Genomic DNA, 6,812 nt, shown 5'->3' on the forward strand with positions numbered 1-6,812 from the left:
GAGTAAACAACATCACGTCAAAGCCAAAAATTAGCCAATGATAAGTGTTACATGGAAAAATTTTGATTACTAAAATAGCCTTTCTTTCCCCTTTGTCAGAAACATCATTCATGCAATGTTTGAAGTAAATGACAAAGTAAGTGAAGTAAACCTAACGTGCACGATTCGCAGACATTTTAGTTGCAATATGTGTTATTAGGGATGAATATTTTTTTTTTAAGTGTTACTTTTTAAATATAGCCAAAGTGGCATATCTTTGTAAATGTGTTAACGATGAAAGAATGGGTGAACCTCATATCATTTGTGTTTCTAAATTTGAAAAAGTAGTCATCATAAACCACACAGCTAACATGGAACGTTGCCAACGTGGTGAATTTTGCTTCGTGATAAGCGGCAGTGTTGTGACGTTTCAGTAACATTGCCATCGACTGATTACCAAAACGAAAAAGAAAGTAAAGAAATTTTACCCAGGAAATTCCGTTTAAAATTTAGATGCACAAAGGAAGAAAGGACCATGGATTACAGTGGTTGTAGGAAGTCCATAATCCTAATCTATAAGTCTATAATCATAAATTGGATCGGTAGAGAGCATGTGTGGCATTTGACTGTAAATGTTTTACAAAGGGGAACAATATATTGAACCTTAAACGAACATCCAACCACAACAATAATAATAAAGTAGAAAAAGATTAGCAACATTTATTCTATGAGTAAAAATGCTGTACAGAAGAGAAAAAAAAACATCTCCCACTAGATCCCGAAGTCGACTTTGTACGTTGTCAAGGCAGGAAAAGATGTTCAGATGTGGTAACAGTAGTCCATCTAGCTCTTATATTGCATTTTCCCAGCTACCTTAACAACGACTTTGATGCAGTATTTCATTTCAGGTCTTTTTTTTTTATATAGGCATCACCACTTATCAAGGCCTGGAGGCCACTCGAGGATAAGGATTAAAGAGTGGACAGTAGAAATTGGACATTATAGTAATCATTAGTAATGGAAATTTGGTAAATTTATTAACTTATATGGAACGGCTCATCAAAAACTTAGACTTGAAGACAACCATATTGTAGTCAGCTAGAAAGCAGGAAAACGGAACAGGTGTGCAGTTCTAATAAAGAAGCTTTGTTCATGGAATCTACATTTAGGTTTAGGTACAGATAAAGAGTTGGGGAAATTATTGATTGTGATTTCTGCGAAACGGGTGTTTCTTGTGAAAGTTTGGCGGGGGGGGGGCTATAGAATGGAGCTCAGCCGAGCACTTGCCATGAAAACAACGATAAAGCAGAGAAAAACTGGCAACATCTCTTCTGTGAGAAAGAGGTTGCAGGGAAGAGAAAAGTACATCCCCTACGAGGCTAGAAAGTCTATTTTGAACTCTATCAAGGCAGGATAAGTCCTTTCTAGCAGCTCCTGCCCAGATGTGGCAACAGTACTCCATCCTTGGACGTACCTGGCTCTTATATAGATAAAGAATTGCATCAGCAGTGAGATATCTACTGGATCGATAGAAGGATCCCACCATTTTTCCAACGGCCTTGGCAACGGATTTAATGTATGTGTTCAACTTAAGATCAGGAGTAAAAGTCAAGCCCAGAAGCTTGTCAAAACATGAGGCCTCCCCAAGACGAGGGCCATTCATTTCAATTGATCTCAGATGGGGATCAGAGCATTGATGATGTAAAGATAAAGGCTTGGTTTTAGATGCATTAAAAGTAACCGGCCACTCCTTTCCCCATTGTACCACATGCTCAAGATCAGAGGAGAAAGAATCAGATAGAGCTTGGTCATTTACGGTCCAGCTATACCATAGCTAGAGATCTTGTGAAGTAAACCTTTATGCCATACTCTACCAAAGGCCTTTGATATGTCAAGAGCAATTGCTCTAGAAAGGAAGCCTCCGTCAAGAGATTCGCTAATCCTATGAGATATAACTGTAAGCACATCTGCTGTAGATATAGCAGAACGGAAACCATATTGCGTGTCACTAAGAAGGTTATTTTTGCTGAGATGGTTAATGGTTTTGTTCAGGTGGTTTAGATGAAAGTCAGTTCTAGAAGCTTGTGAAAGCAAGTGGCTTCTTCAAGAAAAAAACTGTTCATTTCAATCGGGGGAAAGTGGGGAAAGAGAAAGGAGAGCAGGTTGGTTGTAAACGTATTAAAAATAACTGTTTTACTAATTGCATCACGTGCACCAAATCGGAATAGAAAGATTAAGCAAGATTGCACACCAATGAGGATGGCTTAACGTTCACAGGAAACATGTGTTGGAATAGATACATCAAGATCATTGCCAAGACTTCTGCGAAGAAGGTGGGCTCCCTCTACCGTGCTAGAAAGCTACTTATATCTGAAAGTATACTGTACCTCTAAAAAACCACCATTCGCCCCTGTATGGAGTATTGCTGGCACATTTGGGCTGGTGCATCTACTACTAGTCTCTGGTCCCTGGACAGAGTCGCTAACCTGATAGGTCCTGAACTGTAATCTAAGCTTCAGCTCCTGTCTCATCGAGGAAATGTTGCATCCCTCTGCCTGTTTTACAAGAATTTTAATGGTAGATGCTCTGACGAACCACAAGCCCTTGTACATCCTCAAGCAAAATACCTCCGACAAACCCGACAAGCAGCGAAATCCCACCCCTACACAGTAGAGAGCCCTAGATGTAGGAAGGCTTTCTACTCTAAGAGCTTCTTCCAAGAACTGCTAGACTTTGGAATTCTCTTTCGGGTTTCTGCTTCCCCAACTGTACTGACATGCAGAAGTTCAAGTGTAATGTGAACAGACATCTTGCTGCTAAACTCTTTACATAGTACCCCTGCAACTTAGGTCCCTGGTAGTACCAACGTGCCTTGTTTGGGGTGAGAAAAAAAAACACTTTGAAATATTGCCATAGATGGTTGTGCCATCTGCATAAATGTCAACCATTGATCTTAGGGAATAATTTAAGAGTTCATATATATATATATATATATATATATATATATATATATATATACACACACACAACACACGTGTATATATATGTGTGTCGGGGTATATATACATACATGTATACGGTATAATCGCGTTGACACACCGGTTCTCGTCAGACCACTGAAGTTAAGCAACGTTGAGCCTTGTTAGTACCAGATGGGTGACCATTTGGGAATTCTAGGCGCTGTATGTGCTCTGCGCTTATCTCGGTATTTGTTTCCAGTCGTCCTGTACATACACTTCACTTGCCACTGGTATTTAACAATGTCGACTCAGAAGAGGTGTGGTTAGAGATTGCGCACCTCCTGCCACGAGCAGGCACCCTTTCGTGGGTATCTATTGTCTGTTAAAGACTGAAGGAGCCCTCTGTGTATATATATATATAGTCATGACAGATGGACTGTTTCGCTGTATCACAACTTTTCAGTGCGGCAGGTCCAGCACTCATACTGAACCAGAGATCGAACCTACAACCATCTAGTTGATAGTCGGTAGTTTTTCGCTCTAGCCCAAAGGATCTGTGCCCGAAAACGATATTGTGTGTTTATTTACAAACAAGGGGCCACACACACACGGATATATATATATATATATATATATATATATATATATATATATATATATATATATATATATATATATATATATAAAACATATTATCAGTATAATCACACATATTCTTTGTTCCACTTCTATTTACCGATGATTTCCGAATGTACACGATTCTCTTTTCTCTACACAACAAAAGAAACAACACACAGACACACAAACATACAGACACACATCATTGTTCACTAGAAGCAAACCATCTGCCCATCTTCTTGAACACGCCCACATTTGGGGCTACAATTCGGTCAGATATATTTGAGGCGGAGCGTGCATATTTAACCCCAAAATGCACCAATGAAAACTCCCGCGCCATCTCTCCCGGTTCAATAACTCTCGTGCACTTCACCTTCGTAAACCTTTTGTGACAGTTTTATTTCGGACGAGAATGACAGATATATTCTTCCCTTTTCTTTCAGGGTTAGGATTTTGAACTATGAGAGACGGGCATAAATGGCGTGCTGCTGAGACCAAAATGTTGGCCATTAATCTAAACAGGCCCGTATTATTTACACAAGGCTTACGCAATTGCTCCCTAAATCCCAAATGGGTTGGGAAAACTCGATGATGACGATAACAAAGTCGTCAGCGGGGAAAAATGATTGCGATGAAGTCATCAATGACTCAATCGGTTTGTGCATGTAGCTCAATGGTTAATCACACGGACCGGAGAAATGAAAGTAAACTTCAAATCTTGTTAGAGCTAAATGTCCAATTTATTAAAATTTGTGCAAAAATAATGTCGTTTTTTGACGTATATATATATATATATATATATATATATATATATATATATATATATATATATATATATATATATATGATAAAAAACGGCATCACTTTTGTAGCAACATATCAGGATTAATACTCATCTTAGAACGGATAAAATTAATTCGCTGATCCGAACAGTTTTGCGCTAGTTTTTGTGCACTTTGTAAAAATTAAAGTAAAACGGTTCGGAATTCTCGGGGTGACGATTTATTATTCGCATTATTTGGACTTTTTTCGAACTACTGTTTTCATCTGGAGTGTTATTTCCGTTCGAAATTCCGTGCAGATTCTCGAGTTCGACAGAGTGCACCTGAAGAAAGCCGGCGGTTACATCGGTCGAAACGTTGCGAAATATATATACGTCACTCAAGATGAGCTAATTAGTCCGGAGAACCCAAACAACACGATTAAAATAAAGATATAATGCTACTAAACCATATGTCTATAATCCGTATTCCAATTTTGAGAAAAGTCGACTACATGATTTTGATTCTACAAAATGTTTAAAATTTGAGGCTTAAGCTTAAGGTGTCTACAAAAGACATTTAAATTCAAGGAATGTTTCCGATATTTTTTTTATTGCGTTCGAAAGACAAAAGCCTAAAGTCAATCTCTAAAGAGCAAGACATGCATTTTTACACGTCAAAATAAAAAAAAAGTTCGAGTTATATTGATTTCATTAACACTTTTTTTTGTTTATATATATTTAGTTATATTGATTTCATTAACACTTTTTTGTTTATATATATATATATATATATATATATATATATATATATATATATATGTATATAAAGTTATATGGATTTCATTAACACTTTTTTGTTTATATATATATATATATATATATAGTTATATTGATTTCATTAACAATTTTTTTGTTTATATATATATATCAATATATATATATATATATATATATATATATATATATATATATATATATATATATTGATATATATTATATGCAGGAAACATTTAAAGATAAAAATAATTGTTAACATTTATGATTCTTTATTTTCATAAAAAAAGCACAAAAATAATAAATAAATTCACGCGTTTCTTTTTTGAATACCTAAAATTATAACTTTAGTAAAGGCGTTTTTTCTTTACACAAAATAACACATTTTTACTAAGCTTTAAAAATATAATCGGTACATTATATTCTGTGATCTGTAAAATAAATAAATACGAAAATGCTCCTTAAAATTGGTTGATATCCTCAACTTTAGTGAATTTTTAAATGAAGAGAGGGGCCAAAATGTTTTTAGATTTTAGGGACCGGCCAGTCATTTTGCACGTACCAAGGAATACCAGAAGAATAGCTGTCACAGGACAAATAAAATGAATCTTCCGAACAAAACAGTTATAAATTTATTTTTAGGCACATTACAAATATTATAATAAAAATATACTGTTTAGAATATTTATTCCTATTTTGAGCAAAATCAACTACATGATTTTGTTTCTTGAATTTTTTTCTTTTTTACTGTTTTTCATCCCAAACAAAGCGTATTTCCACTTGGGTAGAGTGAGAAGTTGAGCAGTGAGATTTCTCTTCAGATTACATTTAAACTTCTTACTGCAGTCAAGGAAGCAGGAAATTGGGAGGGAATTCCAAAGTCTAGTAGTCCAAGGCAAGAAACTATTAACGTAGAAGGCTTTCCAATAAGCTTAAGCTTAAAGGAGTTCTAAAAACACACATTTCAATTCATGGAATGTTGCTTAATTGACATCTAATAACCATCGACCAAATTTAATGTAAATCTGAAATATTCGAATTTTTAATATTGAATGATGCCAGGACATTATGAACCTTCAAACCTTTTAACATACTCGAAAGAAAATGTTTGATATATTTATCAATTCATGTTTGATCTGTACTGTTTTAATCTGACAAAAATCGGATGTAATCTGAATTGTCATTATAAGACTTTATTCTCCCCTTTTGTCCCCGTTACATAAAACTGCATTTAACTAAATATAGCTCACGTTACACATCCTTACGCCGTTACAAAATTCATAATTCAAGAATGTAACCGTGCAAGATAAGATAAACAAGCGCCAAAAAACATATGAGAAAAACGCACACTCATTCTCTCTCTCTTTCTCTCTCTCTCTTTCTCTCTCTTTCTCACACTTTTCTTCTCTCTTTCTTTCTCTCTTTTTCTCTCGTTCACACATACACGCAACAACCATATAAGAAAAACGCACACACCTATTCTTTCTCTCTCTCCTTTCTCTCTCTCTCTTTTCTCTCTCTCTCTCTCTCTCTCTACCTATCTATCTATCTCTCGCTTACACATACACGCACACACGATAGAATACAAACACAATAGTTTGTAAGTGACCAATTTCTTCGATACGCGTTTTTACACATGCACGGTAAGGCTTAAATGCAATCTAGAACGCAAACGCTTGGCGATAAAAAAATACAATAACTGACAGCAAAATGATGAT

The 6,812-nt window shown here is 35.6% G+C and overlaps 1 pseudogene; it reads left to right on the forward strand.

The window, feature by feature from the left end:
• The first annotated feature begins 3,051 nt into the window (after positions 1 to 3,051).
• LOC145249929 (5S ribosomal RNA) lies at positions 3,052 to 3,168 on the forward strand (annotated as a pseudogene).
• Positions 3,169 to 6,812: the final 3,644 nt, after the last annotated feature.

Source organism: Euprymna scolopes, chromosome 28 (assembly GCF_053919585.1).
Source record: "Euprymna scolopes isolate OS-2025 chromosome 28, ASM5391958v1, whole genome shotgun sequence".
NCBI classification, from domain to species: Eukaryota; Metazoa; Mollusca; class Cephalopoda; order Sepiida; family Sepiolidae; genus Euprymna; species Euprymna scolopes.